Raw genomic sequence first — 24,502 nt, 5'->3', positions numbered from 1 at the left:
CGGCCAACCAGTCAAGGTGCAGCTCGGAGTAGGACGGGCGGAGGAATCTGACTGCGGCGCGCAGGGCAGTCGTTGCTCCGAGGGGATCTACCAGCAGTCCGGCTGGCTGATAGAAAGTCTCTATGCACAGAGTGTGACCGCGAGTCCTCACAAGTCACTCTTGTGCCTGGGAAGAAGCTGGTTCGTTCCCGGTCCAGCACTGCTTCTGAATAAGCTATTCAGGTTGTCGACGAGGGTCCAACTGTAGGGTCCAACTGTCCAACACAAACACAATCTGTGGCGTTTAGCGTGACATAGTCTTGCAGGCATCGTGCTGTCTCACTGCAATACTATACCGCTGGAGGAAACAGTCCATCTGGCCATGAAACTCATTTGAACGTCTAGCTACAGCAACTAACAATATCATGATTTATTCAGGATGTGTGGAATCAGCACGTCCCGGAGACAGCTTCCGAAATTGTGAGCATTCTCTGGTGGTGTCCTGCAGGGCGCCTGTGGGCGTGCGTTGGTGGTATAGTGGTGAGCATAGCTACCTTCCAAGCAGTTGACCCGCGTTCGATTCCCAGCCAACGCAGTGGCGATTGGTTTCAAATGCTGTCATGAGCCTTGGATTGTGACTAGCAAAGCGAAGCCTTTTGAAAGAGCTAAAGCACTGCAAAACGGAATTGAAGGAGAATCTTACAGGGGATTCTGAGCAGTGTCTGCATACACGCAGTCCGATACGGGTGCTGAAAGCTTGAGCTACTCTCAATATCATGCTGCCTTTCCCCGGAGTAAATCTGTTACATTGAAAGAATGCTTCTGGCAGGTTCAAAAAGGGCCCCTTGTTAATTGGAGAAATCAATGATTTCGAATGAATTCTGTATGCGTTAAAAGACAGCTATACACAGAAAACATGCAGGACACTGCTCATGATGTTTCCCGAGCCGAAACACAGTGCGTTTTTCCAAGCCATCTGACAAAGCCCGCCCACTGAAAACTGCAGCAGATCGTGTAAAGACGTTCAACTTTGTAACTACTGCACGCACAGGAAGCAGAATAAATTCCTCTTTTCAAACTGTCAAATGTTTGCTTTGCGAACGCTGCAGGACATCGCACAATCTCTTTTGAATGGGGACAAACGATTTCTTATGGGGCGCAGTAAATACAGACGTTTAAAAAGCTCCACTCATGCCGACAATGCAGCATGAAGAAGCGCAACCTAACATTTGACAGACAAAAGCCGGGCGCCGCTACGAGCAATATGAAATCAAACTGACAGCACACGGCGTTTCGCGCTGACTCAAAAGTGATCTCGACAGACGCTGTTCTCTGCATAACGCTGAAAGAGCTAAAGAGCGTTTCTGTTGAGACGTAACAAGCTCGTTTCTTTCTACCATGATGTCACCATGACCAAATCTGTCTTTAAACACCTTGCTCAGTCTCTGACGAGACTGTCAAAAATTGCTTTCGCCGATTGTATTGCAAACCGGCGGAAGCGGGGTATTGGGAAAAGTTTTAAACTAGCAATAATCGCGCCTCAGCTAAACCTCACAGGCTACGATACTGCCACTGCGCAAAGCTGACGGTTGCCAGGCAACCGCGGGGATCTTATGGAAATCGTTATCAATCGTCTCATGGCATGTCGTTGCTGTAACGCTTCATATTTGCGGCCGGACACTTCCCGCCCCCCAAAGAAAAGAGCGCCAATCAGACAGGCGGAGACCGAGGACTCGCAGAGCAGACGGCCACAGTCGCCGTAATAAGAGCGATTGTGAGTGGTTTTGTTTTCTCTCTTTGACCAGCCCAGCTGTGCCCCACCCGAAGGCAGGGAAGCACAAAAATTGTATGGAACTCATTCATGCTCCTCTCCATGGAAATCTTTAGTAAAAGGCAAAAGATTTGTACGAGATGAAGAGAAACCAGAGTGCGTGGCTGGACAGCTGCAGGAGCCCAGGCTGCCTTCAAGGCCTCTGCCCTGCCGGTCGTGGTTGGCAATGCACCTGGCCTTACAAACGAGCCAGTGGGGCCCGTTCAGCTCCGGGCTCATCGCCTGCGGCTCTCGGCTTACCTGGCAGGGGAGATACCTTGATCAGCCTGTAGTTGGAGTAGTTGGATTGTTTTCTTGTTTTGTGGAAGCAGTGTTTGTTTTGCAGTTTGAGATGGCAACCTTTGGATCCCGCAAGAATGCTGTACGTTTTGAGCTTTTGGATGACCTCTTCATGGATCGTATGCAGTTCAGCAGAAAAGTGTTACAGAAGGAACTTGGCTTTGAACCTCGGCACTTGGATTTCATCTTCGCTCTCCCAGGTCAGAAAGCATTTGAGGTTGTTTTTGCTACCTATTCTCCATTTGAACAATGTGTGGATGTGTTTGAGGCAAAAAGAGGGAAAGTTCCTGCCCTTGAGAAGATCAACTTGCAGCCTCTGACACAGAGAGAGAGGAAAACGGTGCATGTTGTTATGTTCTCGGAACTGGCAAAGACGGAGGACATTCACACCTGGCTTAAGCAGTACTGCACCGTCCACCATGGAACTGAGGTTAGAGATGTTGACGGTATAAAAACAGGAGCAAGGAAATTCGAGGTTCGCTTGCTACCGGACAATGTCAATGGAGGCTTAAGGCACCTGCCCTCTACAATCCAGCTGGGCGCCTGCAATGGCTATGTTTTTTATGTGGGACAACCAAAGGTGTGTCGGCGCTGTGGTGCTGTGGGACACCTGGCATCGTCCTGCACTGTGAAATGCTGCAAGACCTGTGGCAAACAGGGACATTTAGCCTTTGACTGTTCAATGCTGCCAAAGTGCAATTTATGTGGCTCGGAAGGACACGTTTTTAAGAACTGCCCTCACACCTACGCCAATAAACTCAAAATGAGAAAGGATGAGGCAGTGCTTGTTTCAGCCAAACCGGCCCGAAAAGCCAAAGCAAACAACAAGTCAAACAAAGAACCCTTGTTGGACAAAGAGTCTCAGCCTCCAGCCAGGATCAGTCCTGCTGTGGCTCCGGGGCCGGTGGAAGAGAAATCCACTACGCCCCCACAACCGCAGACTGCACCAGACAAGCACGAGGGTTTGAAAACCCCCGAGAACAGCGAGGACCCCTCCCCCACTCCTGCTCCTCAGAACGAGGGCCAGTGTGGGGCCCCCAGGTGGAGCGGGTCCAGCGACGATACCCAGGATTCAGCGGAGCTGCTTTTCTCAGACTCTGCAAGTGCTACAGATGCCCTCCTCTCCTCCATCCAGTCCATCACGGAGGATCTGCAACAGCTGGTTGGTGAGGGGGAAGAGGAGACTGGTGCATCGGCTCCACCCCTTTCCCCTCAGTGCTCCCAGGAGCTGGACTTGAGGAAAAGGAAAAATGACTCTGTTTTCTCCCCGAGCGAGGAGGAAGGAGAGCATGGCGATGGGGACAGCTGGAACCCCTCCACCCCTCCTTCTACCCCCTTCCTTGAAATGGACTCCGTGAATGCTTTTACTGCTGCCACCCTGATGAAGGCTCATTCAGAGGATGGCTGGCAGGAAATTGGTAAGAAGAAAAAGAAAAAGAAGAAGGTAACTGGTGAGACCGAAGAGAAATGTGTTTTGTAAAGACTGGTTCCACTTTCTTATGTAATATGGCTCTAAACAAAATTTCTCTTAACACCAGAGGTATCAATGACAGAGTTAAATGCCAGTGTGTCTTTGATTACCTCCAGCAGAGAGAGGGAGATGTGTTGATGTTGCAGGAGTGTGCTTTAGCCTATCAAGAGAGGTATAAAAGCTTTGAAGATAGGTGGGATAAAGGGCCTTCTGTTTGGTCAGGGGACAATAACAACAGAGCCTCTGGCGTGGCCATTCTTTTCAAAGGATGGGCTTTCAAATTGAAAAGTATTCAGAGGGTCATAGATGGCAGGTTGCTGTGTGTGAATGTGGAATGGGGCACCGTTAACCTGCGGCTAATCAATGTGTATTGTCCTACTGACGTGGGAGGAAGGGTGGAGCTACTCAAGGCACTCTCTCCCCTATTGTTAAGTAACACAGACGTGATAGTGGGAGGGGATTTTAATTGTATCTTAGAGCACACAGACAGGCAGTCTAGCTCTCCGATAAAATTGGATTCCAGCTCACTGGCCCTGCAAAACTTAGTTCAAGACTTTAAACTCTCAGACACATATAGATGTATATATCCCACAACAGCAGGATATACATGGTCAGGGAGGAATAGCAGCTCCAGAATTGACTATTGCTTTGTCTCAGAGAGAGTGAAAGCTGTTGGGGTCACTCTTCAGCCTGTCTTCTTCTCAGATCATCAGGCTTTAGGGTGTAGAGTGGAACTCCAGGGCGGGACTGTCTTTGGCCCAGGCCTCTGGAAACTCAACACAAAGCTGCTAGAGAACGAGGGGGTAGTATCCCGCTACAAGGAGAAACTATCACAGTGGCTGTCCTTGCAGTGTCTGTACGGGTCAGTAGGAGAGTGGTGGGAGGAGGTGAAGATGAGGACAAAGGCCTTTTTCATGGCTGAGGGAAGGAAGGCTGCTGCCAGACGGAGAGGAGTGCTAGCCAGGAAACAGAGGCAGCTGCAGCGTCTCTACACGATGCTGCACAGTGGCTTCGATGTGCTCGAGGATATCACCCTTTTAAAAAAGGATATCCGGAGCATAGCCGTTGAAAGTAGTCGAGGAGTGCTGTTAAGAAGCAGAGTGCAGTTCTTGGAAGAAAATAAGAAGTGTACTCGCTTCTTTTTCAGGAAAGTGGTAGGCTCCAAGTCTGTCATGGAAAGTGTAGTTGATGAGGAGGGACGAGAGAGAACAGAGCCGAGTGCTATCCTCTCCTGCACCGAGGCCTTCTACTCAAGACTGTGCAGCTCTACAGAGTTAAAGGATGAAGAAATTCATTTTTTTACCTCAAAGCTAGAAAACGTTTTGAGTGAAGAAGATAGGGAAGTACTTGAGAGGGATTTGACAGTAGAAGAGCTGAGACAGGCTATGGAGAGCTTACAGAAGGGGAAAACTCCGGGTGCTGACGGGCTCCCTAAAGAATTTTATTGCACCTTTTGGGATCTGCTTCAGGATCCGCTACAGCTCCTATTCGAGGAAAGCTATAAGACAGAATTGCTGCCTGACTCCTTAAGAGAAGGCACTATCTCTCTCTTGTTTAAGAAAGGAGCAAAGAATGACATAAAGAACTGGAGACCCCTCAGCCTGTTAGGCGTGGACACTAAGATCCTGTCCAAAGCCCTTTTCCTGCGCCTACAAAATGTAGTGGCCTCACTGGTAGGGAAAGAACAGACTTGTGGGATAGCAGGACGCCTGATGAGCGACAACCTGGCCTTGTTGAGGGATGTCTGTCTGTACTCTGAGGATCGCTCCCTCCCTCTGTGCATTTTAGGTGTAGACCTAGAAAAGGCCTTTGACCTCCTAAACCGGCAGTACTTTACATCGGTACTTGAGCACATGAAGTTTGGCCCCATCATGAGAAAGTGGATTAACCTGCTGTACACAGGTAGCAACAGCAGAGTCATGGTTAATGGCAATAGATCACGCCCCTTTGAAGTCTGTTCAGGGGTGAGGCAGGGCTGCCCATTATCCCCCTTGTTATTCGTTTTGGCTATGGAGCCCTTAGCCTGTGCCTTGCGCCAGGATCAGGCCATTAATGGGATACCAGTGCCTGGAAGTGGGGGAGGAGAGGTAAAGACATCTCTATACATGGATGACGTCACCCTACTCCTCTCTGACAATGCCTCAATTAGCAGAGCTCTGCAGTGCTGTGATCGGTTCTCTTTGGCTTCCTCTGCAAAAATTAACACATCTAAGAGTGAGATTTTTTATCAGAACTGGAGGGAGCCAAAAGAAGGACATGATCTCAGGCTGCAAGAGAAGATAATTAATTTACAGGTGCCATTCCCCGGCATTGTGGCCATTGTCGGTGCTCACACGCGATAAGATAAGGCGGAGGAGAGCGGGGCATGCCCAGCGCCAGACATTCAAGGAGGGGGCAGTGTGAGGTGAGGTGAGGTGAGGTGAGGTGAGGTGCGACACGCCGGAGCCCCGACGCAGCTAATGCAGAGCAACTGTTGGACTGGCATCGAAAGGACGTGTGCGCACGGAGCGAGCCTTCCCTGCGGCGGAGCGCGGGAACTTTCTCCCACCTCCCGCTGCAGGAGTTGTGTGCGCTGCAGCGGTGCCGAGAGAAAAGCACAGAAGGCAGCAGGCTCTGGAGAGCAGGTAAGAGACGGAGCCTTGTGGGCAGGCGAGCAGGCCCGTTTTTTGGAAATTGCTGAAAAGGTTTGTTCGGTGTGTGGCAGGCGCACGTCGCGAGCTTGCGTGGCGATCTGCCGGTCTGGAGTTATGCAAATGAGGCCGAATTGCATCCCGGGACATGCTGCGAATGCGCAATGGCGACTGCAGATGTGTAGGAAACGGCGCGCTCGTTTTCTCGTTTTGCCCACACTTTTGAGTGTTAGTGTGGCGTGTGAGTGTGCGAAAGAGTGGGCCCAGCAGGAGGCGGTGGCGTGCGGGGCGAGGAGGTGGCCTAGGCTGCGCAATTTGTGCTGTGGGTGCGGGCCTCTTGCAACTTGGTTTATTTGGTTTATTTATGGTTCGCATAAATAAAACCGGAAAAGAGGAATTTATTCTGCTTCCTGTGCGTGCAGTAGTTACAAAGTTGAACGTCTTTACACGATCTGCTGCAGTTTTCAGTGGGCGGGCTTTGTCAGATGGCTTTTAAAAACGCAATGTGTTTCGGCTCGGGAAACATCATGAGAAGTGTCCTGCATGTTTTCAGTGTATAGCTGTCTTTTAACGCATACAGAATTCATTCAAAATCATTGATTTCTCCAATTAACAAGGGTCCCTTAAAGGATGAGTCAAAGTAACGTCTAATCGGATTAGTTTCCTTTGAGCTGGTTCAGAGTTTGCTCAAGAGTTTACCTTTAACAGATGCGCAAAGAAGAATGTTGGGGGTGCATGCTTCAAGGCGCCTTACAGCTGTAGGGAGTGATTTGAGACGATTCGTGGCGTGTGCTCGTTCCCATATACCGTACGCCCCGGGGTGCAGTGCCAGGATGACGTACAATACTGCTTGGGCACGTAACGGCATTATATGCAAGTGCGGGACGTGAGGGTTTTCGTTTGTTCTTTTTGTTTTGCTCTGCTTTGCTTTGTTCCGTGGTCAAGAGGCGTAAGGTAAGTTGTAATCCAGGGAGTACACTGGTGGCAAACAGTCCAAGGTGAGAGGTGAGGTCCAAAGTCGAAAAGGCAGAAGGGGAGTCCAATATCCAGAATAAAAGAAGTAATGGAAAAAACGCCAGGTAGAGCTCTCAAGGAGTAGACTCAATACCAGCGGGAAGCAGGTAAAGATGGTAAAAATAGCACTGCGTACCGCACGGTGGAGTGTGTGCAGGTGGGTTAACTCGTGCGGCGGCGTTTGTTAATAATCACCCGCTGCTGGTGCTGATTAGATTGCTTAAGAGTTGGTCTTAACTGCCTGGCGGTCATGACAAGCTCCTCTTTAAGCTGTGGTTTAGTTTTGCATTCATGTGTTTCTAGAGCAGTTATTTATGGGGGTGGGTGGGTCTTTCACAGAGGCTCAGGACAAATCCCCTGCATGAAAGTCTACTGTGTGCGTTCAAACAGTCACAGGTCAAGAGCCAGGCAGGAGGACAATGGACAGAAGAAGCAACAAACTAAAAATAAAAGAACGAATATGAAAAAGCCACCATCTTTTTCTTTTTGACATTTTCCGACTTTCATGCAAGCCAGGACAAAGTTGCTCGTAGCTACTTGTGGATTCAAATACTCTATCGAGTGCTTTGATGAGTTTTTGCAATTTGATTGTCGTCCTGTCAGCCTGTTTCTGTTTTTTTTTTTCAATCTAGGGATGGAAAGTATGAGGGAAATGATGGAGCAATCAATAACCGCTCCGGAAAAATGGCAGAAAGAAATGGTCCGTCACTAAGGACATTTGTGAAGCAGAGGAGTGACATCACCACAAAGGCGACACATTCTGCTGATGGTTTTGGTGAATAATGATTGAGGCGCGTTAAGAGAAAGGTAGCTGTGTCAGCATGCGTAGGCTGCAAAGGATCAAGCAAAGGTTTGCTCCATGCTGAAAAGAGAAGAAAAGAAGCACAACGTTTCGACCTTGGAGCCTTCTGCGCCATTTTCTTTAGCGGTGATGATGTTTACATTGGAAAAACTGAGACATGCGTCCCTGGGTGGGCTTGAACCACCAACCTTCCGGTTAATGCCGAATGCGCTAACCGATTGCACCACAGAGACTGACGGCCGCTTGAGCTCCCTACATTTGCAGGTTTATGGTCAAAGAAAACAATCACTTGCACTTCTTGCAGCCGGCAATCTTTTTCCACTGACAACCAAGAAATGGATTTCATCTTTCACAAGCTGTATGGATTTCTTCAAAAACAAGTTATTCCAGAAAGGAAATGAATTCTTGCATTAAACTGAACCAAGCTGTACATGTTTGTCTGAAATGAGACATTCGGCACAACAAGACACGGAGAGAGGCACCGCTGGTATTCAGACCCAGGATCGCCTGCTTACTAGGCAGGCACTTTAAGCCACTAGGGAACAGCGCCAGCAGAGCACCGCCCTTTTACAGACACTTGGACACATCTGTGTTCGGTGTGCACTTAACCTGCTCTCTGAGCCCGTTGCCTCCGTCCCATTTAATAGCAGAACTGACGCCAAGAGAAATGATGAGAAATGGCATTTATCGGGCACTTTTCATGTCCAAGGAGCTCAATGCCCTTGACACCTCCCATTCTTTGGCGACACCATTTTTTCTTTTAATTTCTATACTTATTGATAGAATAAAAACGATATGTCATGTACTGTAAGGGAAATGTCTCTTTTCATGGGGAAAGCTAGCACCAGCAAATGTTGTGTTTAGAAGAAGTGATTTAACATGACACGTGACCTAATTTACCGGAGCAAAAGCTCACCCAGCAAGCCCTGCTTTACTTCTACAGGAGAGAAGTACTGTAGAGTCTGCAAGATGTTCAGCTGGGTAGCTACGTCAGCATGCCTCGGCTGCAAAGGAACAAGTAATAGGTTTATTGCATGCTGAAAAGAGAAGAACGGAAACACAGTGTTTCGGCTGTGAGGTCTTCTCACACCTGAAGAAGCCTCACACCTGTAAAAGGCTCCATGGTTTTCTTTCTTCTCTTTTCAACATGGAATACACCTATTGTCTGCAAGATGTGACAATTTCATGGTGTTTTGGAAGAAAACCTTTTTTCTTTGAATTCAAAATCAATCGGAATTTCAGCACGACACATCAACACTTTTTCTTTTTTAAGGAGATGATATTTTAAACCTGATAAAAATAGTAGGAAACACAAGTTTCTTGCTGTGAAAATTTAGATGGGGAAGTGTACTACTAGTAGCAGTGTAGAGCTCTCTGTGGTGGAGTGCAAGCACATGTTCTATGGGCCAGTGGCGTAATGGATAATGCATCTGACTTCGGATCAGAAGATTGTAGGTTCGAATCCTGCTTGGCTCGTGTGGCTTTTAAACCTCTCAGGTTCCTCGGTAACAGGTTGCTGTCATGTATATGAACTATAGAAAAGCATTTGCCACAACCCGTAAATTAGCACGCAAGTGCGGGCTAGTTAACACAGAACTGTATGGAGATCATCTCCAGCTCCGAGCTCAATTGCAATGAAAAAACATGCAGAACAGAACTGGAGAGCAGCTGAATTTGTGCTCGGTAGGGTGGGGAGGACTCAGCATTGCTATTGTTCTAATTGGCATAAACTGCAGGGAATCTGAATCAGAACATGTCAGTTAGTTCGATCATTGCGTCAATATGTAGGCCACGTTAATATAGAATTATTAGTTTGTCTGTCTCGTCTTTGTATATAGCTGAATGTCCCTGACAATTTCATGTTAGTTTTTAAGAACGACATTGGTGCTAATATATACATATATAGCATATAAGGAACACGTAAAAGTTTAGTCCATGCTGAAAAGATAAGAAAACCGCCACAACGTTTCATCTTGGAATAAATCTTTACTTGTTGTTTTGCAGCCTACCCATTCTGACCTAACTCCTCCCTTGAAATTCCCTAACAGATAAGGGTACGTAACGGCTCATGCGATGCTCAGTTGCAATTTGTCCCAAAACAAACAAGAACAGCAGCTGAGGGTTTGAGTTTGAACATGCACTGTATTAAAGCAGCTTTTATTTCCATTGATAAATGCTAGATATTCCTACAGAGATTCTCCAGGTGTGTAAGCGATTCCTGTTTCTGTTTCTATTTCTGTTTCATATATATAAACAGTATATATATATATGTTACATGTGTCTCTGCAATAGTATAAATGTGTTATACACTATCAGGGGCTGCTTTTTTGTGCACCTCATCTACAACAAGGGATTTTTTTTCATTTATGTTTGTGGACCTTCACCATTTGAGGAAGTGAGTTAGATAAGAAAGTTACAGGTATGGTGAGCAATGACTGACAAAGGCACGTACTGCGTATTCCTTACAGAAGTGTAAGCAATTTGTTCTAAAAAACACCGGCTAAAGTCCAACATCGTTAGCAATCTTATTACTTAAACAGAATTAACATCAATAAACTGTAAGGTGCTGGTACATGCGAGTAGATTTGATCTTCTATTAAACAAAAATGCAATTACAGCTCTAAAAGGTCAACCTAGACTTCTGTAACAGATCAGTTCAGATCATCGCTGTTCCTCTGACCTTGTGAGTCTTTGGAATTTTAAAATTGTATTTTGCTTGCCTTTCATGTGGTCTGTGTACAAGTCACTGTGGCGTATGCGGTCCTACACAGCCTTGCTATAGATGTGACGAGCCTCCGCTATGTTGCAATGGAGAACAGGTTCAGTAGGGAGCTGCCGAGAAAATTCAGCTGGAAAGCTCGTTGCAGAAAAGCATCGGTATCTGTGTCCAGCTGCAAAGCGTCCTTCGTGGGTGCTGAAGAATCGATTTCACAGGCTGCGGGTCCAGACGATTTAGAGTGTTAAAGGTCCCAGCGAAAACGAAACGGCGCTGGTCCTTTTACACGCACGCACGCAACCAAATGCAAAGGACGCCGTAGTCGGCAGGATTTGAACCTGCGCGGGGAGACCCCAACGGATTTCAAGTCCGTCACCTTAACCACTCGGCCACGACTACAGCGAGCGCCACGGCCGCTGCCTTCTTGCTACAATCGAACAGGGAGTGCGAGGCGGCGGCGGCGGCGGAGGCAACTTTTTTCAAGTTCGCTCTCCGTTTAAGAAACCTTTTACGCCATACGTGCAAGCACACACACACACACCTCAGAGGACTTAAGGATGGCTTCAAGTTGGAATGATAAAGTCTCCCCGTTCGGACATGAAAACAGAACGTTCTTAGACAGAAAGCAATCAACAACGGAGACATGTGGACGACGATTTTAGTCACTGCACTTTGAATAGCATTTTTACTCCAGTTACAGGAGATGCACCAATGGCCCTTGACCTACGCTCTTACCAATGCCTTGAACATTCAAACAAAACAGCCCTAAAGTCCTGCGGTTTAATATAACGCTGTTACGTGTCGAGGCAGTATTTGACTCCGTCCTACCGTTGAGACACGGGGCGTACAGATGCAGCTATTCAAAACAAGCGGGCGATACCACATTATTTTGCGGTGCGCTTTACGCAGTCTACCACGAGTTACCGTAAATTCTCCTATAAAACCGCAATTAAAATAATAGTATCCGGAATTTCTGCAAGGTGGAGCTAATAAAGCTCAACCTCTCATGTTTGAGCTGTCGCCATCAAAGTCTTTAACGAAGATATTACTAATAGTATTAATAATGAATGACCTTGGACAAGTGTAAAACTCAAAGTAGTGCCCTGGTCCACATTCTTTTTTTCATTGACCGTCTTTGTAAAAGTAACACCACAGCATTTCGCAATCACGCATTTGTTTCCAATCATGCAAAGTACAGTAATTTTTGAGAATCTCCGATTCACCATGCCTTTCACATGCTCATAAAAGAGATTGATTTAGGAACATAAACATATTACTGTATGCAAACTGTACTGTATACAGTATGTATATGTACATGTATATTTAATGTCTTTACTGTGCCCGTTTAAGCATTGAATATTTATATGGAATTTTACCACTGAAGGGAAATCTTAGTACCTGAGCATAAAAAGAATAGGAGCATACTGTAACACGTGTGAAGGCCATAAACGATATTAATTTTGGAACTTAAACATACAGTATATGGCTGGTCTCGGTACTTTAAAGAAAACATACACACCAGTATTCCATTTCTCCCTAAACATTTTAAGCATCGAAGTCTTTAACTAACGTGATACTGGAGTCAACAAGCTCCGGTACAAGAATTTGATTAAAAGGGAATATAATATGGAATCGCGTATTTAAAGAAATTAATAACGATATAATTATACTCATGTACCGCAACACAAGAATTGTTACATAATGTTTCGTAGGGCTTTTTCGACACTCTTTGTGTGACCTTGCTGGTGGTGCTGTGGGTTAGCTTCCTGACTCCTACATCACATGTTGTGTGTTTGAATCCTGCTGGAGCCGTTACTTTTTTTTTTTAATAAACATTTTTTTAAAAAAATACAATGTTTCCCTGGCTCAGAGATTAAATAAAACTTCACTCGCACCAAACAAATTTATATTTCTAATTATCATAACATGATCAAATTTAAGTCATTTTAATAACAATGAATAGTCACCTAGGCGTTACAATATAAACATTTATATTGATTTAAAACCCATAAATAAAGCTGATACTGTTTAGACTTTTAATTATTTAAAACTGTATTACAGCAGCACAATGCACAATGCAACGTAATAATAATAATAATCATAATAATAATAATCATAATAATAATAATCATAATAATAATTGCTTACATTTATATAGCGCTTTTCTGGACACTCCACTCAAAGTGCTTTACAGGCAATGGGGACTCCCCACCAATGTGCAGCATCCACACATAAATCGCTATCTTTGTCTTCCGTGTAATAATGTTCACCTCTCTGTCCAGCAATTTAACAATAGTAATAATAATGAACTTTATTGTATATGGCGCCTTAAAAGCTGGCTCCTCAAAGCGCTTTACAGGATAAAAACAATAACAACAATACTGTTAGGCTGGGCAAACGATTTTTTTTAAAGAAATACAAAATGAGATATAATGATGTGTTCCGGCTTAGACATTAATGAAGAGCATAACACGTGGGTGGCCAGCGGGAGTGCTGGCTGTGACGGATTAAACCGGTTTCACAGGTATTTTCACAGTAGAAGGGGACCAGATTTCCAGCGAAAGACACCTTCCCCCCTCAAAAACCAAGGAAGTACAGTACTTACTAGTTAAGAAAGCCAGGCTCCTCAACGAAATCGCTTTAACATGCTAATGCGATGGTGTTACAGTCCGGGCGTGGCAAGCTTCTAATGTCAACCCGACTATGGCGAATGGAACCCTTCTTTTATTGGAAGAAAATGAACATATTCTAGTCCTAAATGAATTAATAGCAAACATGGTTTACATAAAAGACATTTTTCCAAGAAAGTTTAGCCTTTGTCACTAATGAAACCACTAAATAAAGACATAAATAAAGAAATCCCCTGGAGCAACATTCACAGGTTAGACAGGAGGTTCAGCTGGACGCTGAGACTACTGCGCTGTGGACACACCTGATCCCAGATGCCGATTCCCTCTGCTGTGACCCAGGGAACCTGCAGTCAGGTAACATTATTTCTCACAACTACCAGGTAGTGAGTGAGATTGACCTGATTGTTCCTGCCTCAACGGCAGGGTTGCCAATACACCCAGTCCCCCAGAAGGGACAGGGAATGAAAGCCGAGCCGGTTTTCTTACAGCCACCAGCTCAGTTTGTCAGTCTGAGTCTGACCAACAGTGGTTCAGCACCAACCACTGGAGCTGGATGGGCAAGCCACCTGACTGTTAGTGCAGAACATGGAAAAGGGGGGTGTCAGAATCCCCGCCTGCACTGACATGGGCCTGGTGGGTGATGGTGAGTTCAAAGACAGTGAACTAGCTATCCCAGTGCTGGGGCAGCTCCCTGAACCCCTAGAGAGGGAAGGGGGGAGCGAGCAGGTGTCCTACACCCACGCCCAGCGAACGATTGTAAACATGCCGATAGAGGGATTCCTCAATCAGGAAGTGTGCAGGGTGGACCTGAACAGTGAGAATGGAGTAACAATCCCAGATCCCTCAGGTGCTCCAGATGACCACTAAGCCAAGGGTCAGGCATGCTCCACCGCTGCACCACCCCCTGCATGGTTCCTAGAGCACAGGCATGAACAAATCGAAAAAGCAGATGTCCTGGAAATGGAGGAGCAGCATCAGCAGCTGCGTCAGATCTCCTCAGATTTCCAGGATGTTGGTGCCCAAGATGCCACATGGCATACTGAGAAAGAGACCATGTACATGCTGCGCCAACTTAGAAAGGCAACAGTCACTCAGAAGGAGATGACTGGGATCAGCCACCCGAAAAGACTTTTGGGAGGACTGATTGCTGCCGCCACTGTTGTGTGTTTGCTATTTCTGATAGGTTTGCGTGCTACTGGCCCCAAGGAGGCCATAGTACAGCATGGTAACTTGACACTGTACGGTCTGGAACCAGACAACATAAGACCAAACTTGAGGTCGTGGATGCCTTCAGGTGCCACACTATTGAATTGGATAGAAATCCAAGAAACAGTAAGCCCTCAGGAGGTACAGGTAGTTAGTTTGCTTTAATGGAACAAACCTCCAAACCACCCTGGCAGGTGCCCAACACAGGTGTCATGGTTCATCAGGGGGGCTGGGAACAGGAACCGGTGTTATTGTAACACTGCTGCTGGGAAGCTGGATCATGGCTGACAATGTACTCTGAATGCAGTACTCTTACATCAAGATGTACTCCGGGTAGCACAAATGAGTCAAAGTTAGCATTTCAAAAGAAAGGAAGTTACTTCTTCCCCAAATATCTGCCTACAGAGGTATCAGATACTGACAGTGAACTTCCTGATTTGTAATGCCTAGACTGAGATGATGTCTCCTACCGTGTTTATACATACTCCAGATGTTTTTCATCCTGTTTGTTCCCAATGCTGGTTCCGGTATGAATTCTCGAGGAGAAATGTGGACATTTAAGGTTAATGTTCTAATGACAGGGGACATCACTTAACTCTGTTTTGTTTTGAAGGCAACAATGTCTCAGGACCTCGTGACCTTCAAAAAGGGGGGATATGTAGAGGCAATGCTTGTTAATAAGACAGAAATAAGTGTTGCTGTGCTTTCCCAAATGAGGCCCCATCTCTCTCTTCATCTCTGTGGTGCAGCCACAGAGAAACTATTCATGCAGGCTGATTTAAAGATGTTTTCTTTTGATAAGGGACAGCTCCCAAATGGGGATGCACTTAGCTAAGCCTGGCTATCATGATCAATGGTCATCCATTGGCGCCTATCTGTCTAGGGAGTGCCAGATGGACATCTGGATTGCATTCCTAGGTGTCAGGAGTAAGTGACTCATATCTCACCTTGATCAACCAGTCAGGGACTGGTAGGGCAATGTAACCCATGTGGGACTCTGATGCCCATTAAACTTTCAGCCAATGACAAGCCAAAGTTCCTCCAGGTAAAAACAGGCAACAGAGAGCCTGGAGAACTTGAACTTGAACTTGAACTTTATTGCCATATGTAACCGGTACTGGTACAATGGAATTCTTACTTACAGAAAGTCTCTCGATTGTAAAACAAGTGTAAAAAACAAAACAAAGTGCAACCAGTGCATCAAGACAATGTACAAACAAACAATAGACAATGTGCAGGAGAACTAGTAGGACTATTCCAGTAGGAGAATTCTAAGGAGAATTCCAGGGGTGCAAGACAATTCCATGGCAGGACGGCCCAGGAGCAGAAGGCTCCCAAGGGCAGGACATTCTCACAGCACGCCTCCTGACCATCCTGAGACTCAGCCCGGACAACCACGGAACGGCCAGTGTGTCCGAGTGCCAGTACTTTCCTCTGTTCTAAGAGTCGAGAGTGGAGGTTGCCACGAGTAACCAGAGGATCCACCCGAGGTTAGCATCAGCAGCAAGCCTCGTGAACAGGTCGGAACTGTGGACAGCTGAATCACTAATCAGAACAAGCGCTTCATCAGGAACGAACCGGTCCTCTTCCTGACCTGCTGGGACCCACAGTCATCTTTTCTCCTGTGCATAAACTTTGCTAGTTAAAGCCAACACTAACTAGCCGGTCAGTGAGCATCAGCAGCGCACTGTCGCAAACCGCACAGCACAACCTGGCACCAAGCCAGACAGCGCGGATTGGACAGCAACAAGCCTGCAACTGCTTCTTTGAGTCCGCAGGTGATCTGAATCCCCAGAGATTGGATGAGTATTCAACTTCAATGCATTACAGCTCGAGAATTCAATTGTCATCCCAACCAGTTGATACCAATTTAATTCCTAAGAGTTATGTACTTGTTTTGAGTATCCAATGTAGAAGTTATAACCAAGTTCATTTACAAAACGGTCTAAATGAATGATATACTGAACATATGTCCTCTTGATATATGTAACTCTTTGTAACTGACTGAATATATACCTTTTGTATTCTGATAAACCTCTTGATAAGATCTGTTTGGTTTACATGCATATTCTATGTATTAATAAATGTATCCTCGTGTATTAGTACCTATGTGTGTGCGTTGTTTGAGTTATATCGCATGGTTGGATTCTAAGGCCATCCAAAGAATCATTTTATGATTTACTGCTACAATTAATAATTGTCCCAGTTAATGCCCAAACCCTACAGAACTGGTGCCTTCAGAGAGCACGCAACAATCTATACAAGTACGATTCTAGAAATGCTGACCAGATTACGTTTTAAGAAGGAACTGTGCCTCAGGTTCCGCCGAGATCTTAACTCGGATGGCAGGATTCAGAGCCCGGAGTGTGGACTGATGGCGCACGGAGGGTCCACATACTGTGGATCCCGCAGTGATCTTCCGCGTGTTCAAACCGCCAGCGTGTGACTCCCCTGTCCCCGTGACCTCATTACTCTGCTCTCGCCTCTGTGCAGCCGAGCCCGACTCATGGTAAAGTGGAAAAAAATATGCCCTCAACGTGAGATTTACTCTGGAGCGAGGATAGATGTTACCTTTTTATCGTTGAACAGGATGTATGTGATGTGGCAACTAGGTTCAATTTTGATTCCTGCGGCGATTCCTGTGTCTACCACTAATGTAAGAGCTATTTCAAGTGTGGTGTGGTGCGGCTTTTCAAATGCTCAACAGGATGACTTCGCATGCACGCGTGCTTTCATGCAGTCGTTTGTGAAACCATGTCTGCTTACGTGCAAACGGGCGTGGTTTCATGTATGCAAAAAACTTTCCTGGGCTTTTCTGAAGCACATAAAATTATTTGGAGATATACATTTGTCTTGTTTTCCTCTTAGGCTCTAGAATTGATAACTTTTTTTTCATTTTTGGCCTTTTTCTTCGTTTTCCAGAAAGTGGTTGCAAGCCCAATATCATGCGAAGAAACATCAGGATTCGGGGATCAGTCAATGGATTTTGTTCAAAGTTGGATTGTTGCTCTCTGTGGACCAAGAGATGTTGTTCTATAATGTTTTTTTTTTCAAATTTAAAAATATCATTTTTTCATGGAGCTTTGAAGGGGATGGATTCACCTTATGATCATTTCTGAAACTGGCAAATGAGTGTCTGCTACAATATGATTGCTACATATCTGCATTTGTTGGTTTTGAAAGGAGTAAGAGTGCAGGGGGTCTAAATCTGCGATCCAGTGTGTTGAAGTATTTCACAACACTACCTCTAGCCCGTCTGGAAATAAATCCTCATTCTGATTGTTGCACTGGGCATGTACCAATAAATCACTGAGCATATATATATATAGCACTGTGTTGAAGCTAGAGACCTGTATGTAATAATATGATGCTAAAATGTTATTTTCAGATATATTAATGTAATAAATGATTGCTTATGCTTTATAAACAAATCTAATTAAAATAAAAGCTTAAGTTTTGTATTTATCTTGTACCATAGAACATGATTTTCTTTGTATTTCAATCCCACAAAGTGTCCAAATGACGCACTACATGATATAAGGAAGATTATCACATGCATATCGGTATTATCTTTCTTACGAAAATGCATTCCTTTCATTACCTTTTACTTTTTAAAATGAACTCAAATTGTGTATAATGTAATAATTTAAGTAGAATAGATTCTAATAATATAATGATCCAGTGTGTTGCACTACTTCAATGCTTCACTGCTCTATGCCATCTGGAAATAAATCCTCAGACTGCTTACTGCCCTGGGCATGTACCAATAAATTACAGGAGCACATCTATATATCACTGCGTTGAAGCAGGGGACACACAATCACTGCAAACACATCCTAAATACAGTGTTCCAGCACCACTGACCTCATCCAGAACGTATCATTTCTTGAAAGGGATTGCTGTCCGAATGCACATCTGAATCCCAAACAGAATCTCTAGTAAAATACGATCATTTGTGAAACAGGTAAATGACTGTCTCAGGGGCCCATTCCTCATTTTCAAGACACATGTATGCAGTACGTACACCATGAATTGAGCAATAGGGATTAAAGACACCACAGGTAAGGTTAGAAGTCATTCTGACTATATTCTAAAATATTGGACTCATATTCTTATGATGGCAGACATGATCCTGCGTGTAAAACCGGGGTTAATGGACATTATATGACTGTCAATTCTGTTTTGTTTTGGAGACTCTTGGCTGCCTATGTGGTACAGTGCAGCGTGAAGGAAACATTTTCCAAAACTGTGTCAGCTCAAAAGTTGTAAGAGAACCTCTCCAGCTGCTTTAACTCTCTTCATTTTTGTCATTTAATTGTCTGTCGGCACTATGTGGCAGTGTTGCATGACAACCCATCTCACCACGGAAAGGGACCTAACAGCTTTGGTAAGAGAGGAGAAATTGACCTGGCCCGTACAGGGCTCGAACCCACAACCTTGGCGTCACTAGCACCACACTCTAACCCACTGAGCTAACCGGCCTCACGACAGTGGTCCTCTCTGTGCTGCAAAAAATCGAACTCAGGGAATTTCTTTTGTCCTCCTTTGAATAGAAAGCTGTGTAATTCAGTGTATGGGCTTTCTCATGCAGTTTTTATGGTTCTTGTAACCCAAATCCTACACTGGCCTGAAGTGCCCCCCCATTTCACAGCATTTTTCAGCTGATTTAAAATGTACCTAAAGGAGGAGCATTATTGAAGACCATCAATTACCAAGAGCTTTTGTCAAAGGTTTTGGTGGTCATTTTTAATGACCACAGAGCGCTGTGACCTCGGTTTTACATCTCATCCAAAGGACGGCACCCTTTTACAACACAGCGTCTCCGTCACTATGCTGGGGCATTGGGACCCGCACAGACCTCAGGGTGAGGGCCCCCCGCCGGCACTGTTACGTCCCAGTGTGTGTTCTGTGTGTTTTTCTGTTATGTCCACACTGCTGACCCTTGATTGTTCTCCCTTCCCCATTGGCCAACCATCACACCACTGTTTCAATATGATGTCATCATTAATTAGCCTTCAGCCAATCAGAACACATTTTATTCACTATATAACATGGAGGCTTTCAGAAAGAAAAGGCCTTTCGTTTGACTTCGGTCCCGTTCGGTTTTGGTTTTCGCTTCGCTTCGCTTCGCTTCTTGTTATTGCTTTGGCTTCGTTTGTTGGTTTGTTTTGCTTTGTGTTTGTGTATTTTCGTATAGCTTCGGCTTTGTTGTTTTGTTGGTTTTACGTTAGTTTCTTTGTACTTTCGTTTGTTTGTGTGTTCATCCTTGATTTGTCTTTACCTTGCCCAAGTGTTACATGTTCAACTTATGTGTTCTTTTGTACCCTGTCCTGTTGATAACTCTTGTTTTTCCTTATTTGTATTCCTGGTTCACTTGTGTTTTTGTGTGAACTTTTGTATATAAGGTTAGTTTAGGTTGTTGGGTACACTTACACACTTAGTTAATTTTGTATTAGTACACTAGTTTAGTACGGGTGAGTGCCATTTGTCTTGTATGGTTTTGGGTAGTCAGTGCAGGTTAACTAGGGTGTTGAAGACGCAGAAGACCGTGTGTTTCTGGTTTTCTTTTGTAGTCAGATTAGCTTTCCCTCACTGTCCTAGCCAGCTCCATTTTGTTTGTTATTTTCTTTTCTTTGGCACCACTCTAGTTCCTTACCCTTATCACGCTTCCTAGTCCCTCACCAAAACCCATCTGCTTCCAAAAGACTTATCCTAAATGTTACACCCCTTTTCCCCTAGACACTTGGGGTTGTAACATTATTGGGGGCTCGTCCGGGATATCAAATTCCCGTCCTAAGGATTTTTTTTTGTGTTGCAGAATTTTGGTGTTGGTACAGGATTTTGATTTGTGGATTGTGTTTTGGCAAGGTACTGTAGTTATGGCTACTTTTGATTTGCGAAAGTTTGTGGAGGAACCTTCCTTTGAGCAGCTGGATAAGTGTAGGAAGGACGAATTGCTCCAAATTGCTGATTACTTCCAGATTCAGGTTTCGACGCAAGTTCTTAAAAGGGACGTCAAGAGAGCTGTGATGGATAGGTTGGTAGAGTTAGAGGTCATTGCATTAACGAGCAGGTACGCCGGTTCTCCTGGGGCTGGTGCTAAACCTGCTATGGTGGTGGAAGAACAGGACGAGGTGCAGGGGGTGGCTGAAGACTTAGTGGAGGCTGAGGTCAAGGCCACCTTGCCTCCCTTTGAACCGTTCTCTCCGGTCTCCGCCGGGTCAAAAAGCGACACTCGCCTGAAAGTTCATTTGGCCCGCTTGCACATGGAGGCGCAGGAAAAAGCCCAAGTGCGCCAGGCAGAATTTGAATTGCGCCTTGCAATTCGTAAGATGGAGATTGAGGCGGAGAAAGAGGTTAAGCTCCGACAGCTTGAGCTAGAAGCACGAAAGAATGCTCCTGCTGTGCAGCCAACCCACTCCGAGGCCTCTAGCGTGTCTCCTTTGCAAGATCCACTCTCTACCACCTTTGATGTAAGTAAGCACATTGCTTTAGTTCCTCTGTTTAGGGAGACGGAAGTTGATTCGTACTTTGGTGCATTCGAGCGAATTGCCACATCACTTCGTTGGCCTAAGGAGGTTTGGTCACTGCTTTTGCAGTGTAGATTAGTGGGCAAAGCTCAGGAAGTTTGTTCTACACTTTCTTTAGAAGAAAGTTTGAATTACAATACTGTGAAAGCTGCTATCTTACGGGCTTATGAATTGGTTCCTGAGGCTTATAGACAACGCTTCAGAAATCATCGTAAAGTGTCAGACCAGACATTTGTTGAATTTGCTAGAGAGAAGGGCACTCTCTTTGATAAATGGGTTGTAGCCAGTAAAGTGAGTGACTTTAACTCATTGCGTGAGTTAATGCTCTTAGAGGAATTTAAGAACTGTTTGCCTGAACGCATTGTTGTGTATTTGAATGAGCAAAAAGTAACTACTTTATCGCAAGTCGCTGTTTTGGCAGATGAGTTCGTGCTCACTCATAAGAATGTTTTCATGTCTGTGCGTGCGGAGAAGACTTTGTCTACTCTAAGTTCCCAGTCTCAGTCTCCCCCAGTAAAAACTAGTTCCTCACGTCTTAAAGAGGAGCGTGAATGTTTTTATTGTCACAAGAGAGGTCATATAATTGCAGATTGTTTGGCCCTAAAACATAAGCAGCAGCAACAGCAACATCCTAAGAGTGCTGGGTTTGTTAAGACTGTTTCCCGTTCTGCTATTCCTTTGTCTAGTGAAAACAGTCTCCCTGACCCTAGTTATGATTAGTTATTTTTTTTCACTTTACCGTGAATCGGGCTCGGCTGCACAGAGGAGAGAGGACAGGTGACAGGGGAGTCACACGCTGGCGGTTTGAATACGCGGAAGATCACTGAGGGATCCACAGTATATGGACCCTCCGTGCGCCATCAGTCCACACTCCGGACTCTGAATCCTGCCATCCGAGTTAAGATCTCGGCAGAACCTGAGGCGCAGTTCCTTCTTAAAACGTAATCTGGTGAGCATTTCTAGAATCGTACTTGTATAGATGCAGCCTTTAATGTGTTGCTAGGTTAAAATTGATGATTTCTTGAACTTCAGTAGGCAACTGCCCTCTTGATTTCGGATTTAATTTCTTTATTACAGGGGCGCTTTTATGAAGACAGAGTCATGTTCAGGTACTTTGCTTGATGGAGGAAGCTCATTTCAGACTCTGTGATCTGCTCACCTGGAAAGGTCTGCTGTACTACTATAAGAGAGAAGTAGAGTCTGGAAGAAGGGACAATTTTATGATGCTTTGGAAGATAATGTTTTTTTTTTTCTTTGAAATCGAAATGAATCAGAATATCAGTGCAAAAGACAAACTCTTGGTTTGGTTTAAAGAGATATGGTTTTAAAACAGACAAAATGTAGAAAACAGGTGTTTCTCACTTTTGGAAAAGAATGGACCGGGGGTAATATTTTACTAGTTGCAGTGCTGATCTCACTGGGTTACAGTCCTGCAGTATCACACCAGGGCCAGTGGCGCAATGGATAACGCGTCTGACTACGGATCAGGAGATTGCAGGTTCGACTCCTGCCTGGCTCGGGTTGTTTTTAAAAGCATCGGGCTACTCCCTAAGCAGTCTGTGCTACTTACTGCATTGTAATCGTACCCAGTAAGAGATTTCCTTCATGTAAATGAACTGCACCTGACAGCATTAGAAAAACACCTGGGCTCAGTACGGTGCTGAGAGCTCAGCGTTGCTGTTGTTCTAATTAGCACGCACTGCATCGGCTATGAGCCCGAACTTTTCAAATATTCCGATCAGTTAGTCAACACGTAGTCCACATGAACGGTAGAAATATTCTCGTCTGTCTCTTGTTTGTATAGAACTGAATGTCCCTGACAATGTACTGTTAGTTTTAATTGAAGAACGGCATTTGTGTTCAAATATACCAGACAAGTTACCGGGGTAAAGTTAGCTTGAAGTTCGAAAACGATTTTGGCACGCCTGTAGCGCTTTCACGAAATCTCTTAGAGTTACAAAAACACTTGCTTTGTGTATAAAATACATTGTGGATGCTTTCTCAGCCTTTACTTTTTCGTTTTTATGACATTTGTTTGACCAAGCACGAATATGCTTTTGTCCATATCTCCGCAATGGAAGCACAGAACGCCTTCAAACCAAAAGCATTTTAAAGACCACGACTTGTGGATATTTCCACAGCCTTTACATCAATCTATCGGTGAGCTAATTATCTTTTTTTAAACCTCCGGTTTTTCATCGATGCGTAATTACGCACGAACTGGAACCCGGGGGACCGCTGTGTGCACACGTTCACAAAGCGAGAAATACTGTTCAATACGGCTTCATGCGAAAAACCCGTATACTGTATGACCATAGGAAGCAGAACAGCGCGGTCTCCCATTACCCAGACTGTAAGCACGGGAATAAAGCTTTGTTTGATTTCTGAAACCCTTCCTTTACGTCCTGTTTTCATTCAGGTAAGGGTCAACTATATTCACAATACTACTGACAGCAGGAAGATTAAAATATTCTTTACTCAGCAGCTTATTAAAAACAGCTCCCATGATGTTCAAACCGATTTTTTACACAGAACACTGACACAGCTTTGTGTTCTGAATCTCTTTTTCTCTTGCTTTTATTTAATGTGGCACAATGCACTGGTTCACAAACCAATAGCATTTAAACCACAGCACCCACAATGCTGCAGGTAAGTGTTTTGCACACTAAGCAGGTCATCTGACTATTCCCAGCTTTGTTTTGGGTTATGGAACCTTTATTTTTTTATGATTTTCTGAAGATAACACTACAGGTGGGATGGGTGGGTTGTCTTCATGGCTCAATAGCATTTCAAATACAGCACCCACACTGCTGAAACCAAGTGTTTTACACACCAGACAGGCCCCCGAACCTCATACAACCTTGCTGTGGCTGTGGCCCCTTTCTTTAATTTTTTTATGATTTTCTGAAGATAACACTACAGGTAATACACTGGGACAGGTGGGTCGTCTTCATGGCTCAATAGCATTTCAAATACAGCACCCACTCTGCTGAAACCAAGTGTTTTACACACCAGACAGGCCCCCAAACCTCATACAACCTTACTGTGGCTGTGGCCCCTTTCTTTATTTTGTAATGATTTTCTGAAGATAACACTACAGGTAATACACTGGGACGGGTGGGTCGTCTTCATGGCTCAATTGCATTTCAAATACAGCACCCACTCTGCTGAAACCAAGTGTTTTACACACCAGACAGGCCCCCAAACCTCATACAACCTTACTGTGGCTGTGGCCCCTTTCTTTATTTTGTAATGATTTTCTGAAGATAACACTACAGGTAATACACTGGGACGGGTGGGTCGTCTTCATGGCTCAATAGCATTTCAAATACAACAGCCACACTGCTGAAACCAGGTGTTTTACACACCAGACAGCCCCCAGAACCTTATACAACCTTGCTGTGGTTGTGGCCC

The 24,502-nt window shown here is 45.0% G+C and overlaps 5 non-coding genes across 5 annotated transcripts; 2 read left to right on the top strand and 3 right to left on the bottom strand.

Moving 5' to 3' along the window:
• Positions 1-1,421: 1,421 nt before the first annotated feature.
• LOC138226978 (U4 spliceosomal RNA) lies at positions 1,422-1,563 on the bottom strand. The gene has a single exon (XR_011184792.1). It is a non-coding gene; the product is annotated as a U4 spliceosomal RNA (small nuclear RNA).
• Positions 1,564-1,793: 230 nt separating this feature from the next.
• LOC138226983 (U5 spliceosomal RNA) lies at positions 1,794-1,910 on the bottom strand. The gene has a single exon (XR_011184797.1). It is a non-coding gene; the product is annotated as a U5 spliceosomal RNA (small nuclear RNA).
• A 7,499-nt stretch (positions 1,911-9,409) lies between these two features.
• trnar-ucg (transfer RNA arginine (anticodon UCG)) lies at positions 9,410-9,482 on the top strand. Its single transcript has one exon. It is a non-coding gene; the product is annotated as a tRNA-Arg (tRNA).
• Positions 9,483-11,039: 1,557 nt separating this feature from the next.
• trnas-uga (transfer RNA serine (anticodon UGA)) lies at positions 11,040-11,121 on the bottom strand. Its single transcript has one exon. It is a non-coding gene; the product is annotated as a tRNA-Ser (tRNA).
• An 11,413-nt stretch (positions 11,122-22,534) lies between these two features.
• trnar-acg (transfer RNA arginine (anticodon ACG)) lies at positions 22,535-22,607 on the top strand. Its single transcript has one exon. It is a non-coding gene; the product is annotated as a tRNA-Arg (tRNA).
• The last annotated feature ends 1,895 nt before the right edge of the window (positions 22,608-24,502 follow it).

Source organism: Lepisosteus oculatus, unplaced genomic scaffold (assembly GCF_040954835.1).
Source record: "Lepisosteus oculatus isolate fLepOcu1 unplaced genomic scaffold, fLepOcu1.hap2 HAP2_SCAFFOLD_198, whole genome shotgun sequence".
Lineage (NCBI taxonomy): Eukaryota > Metazoa > Chordata > Actinopteri > Semionotiformes > Lepisosteidae > Lepisosteus > Lepisosteus oculatus.
The sequence above is the reverse complement of the archived record's forward strand: the minus strand, read 5'-3'. Positions and strand labels throughout refer to the sequence as shown.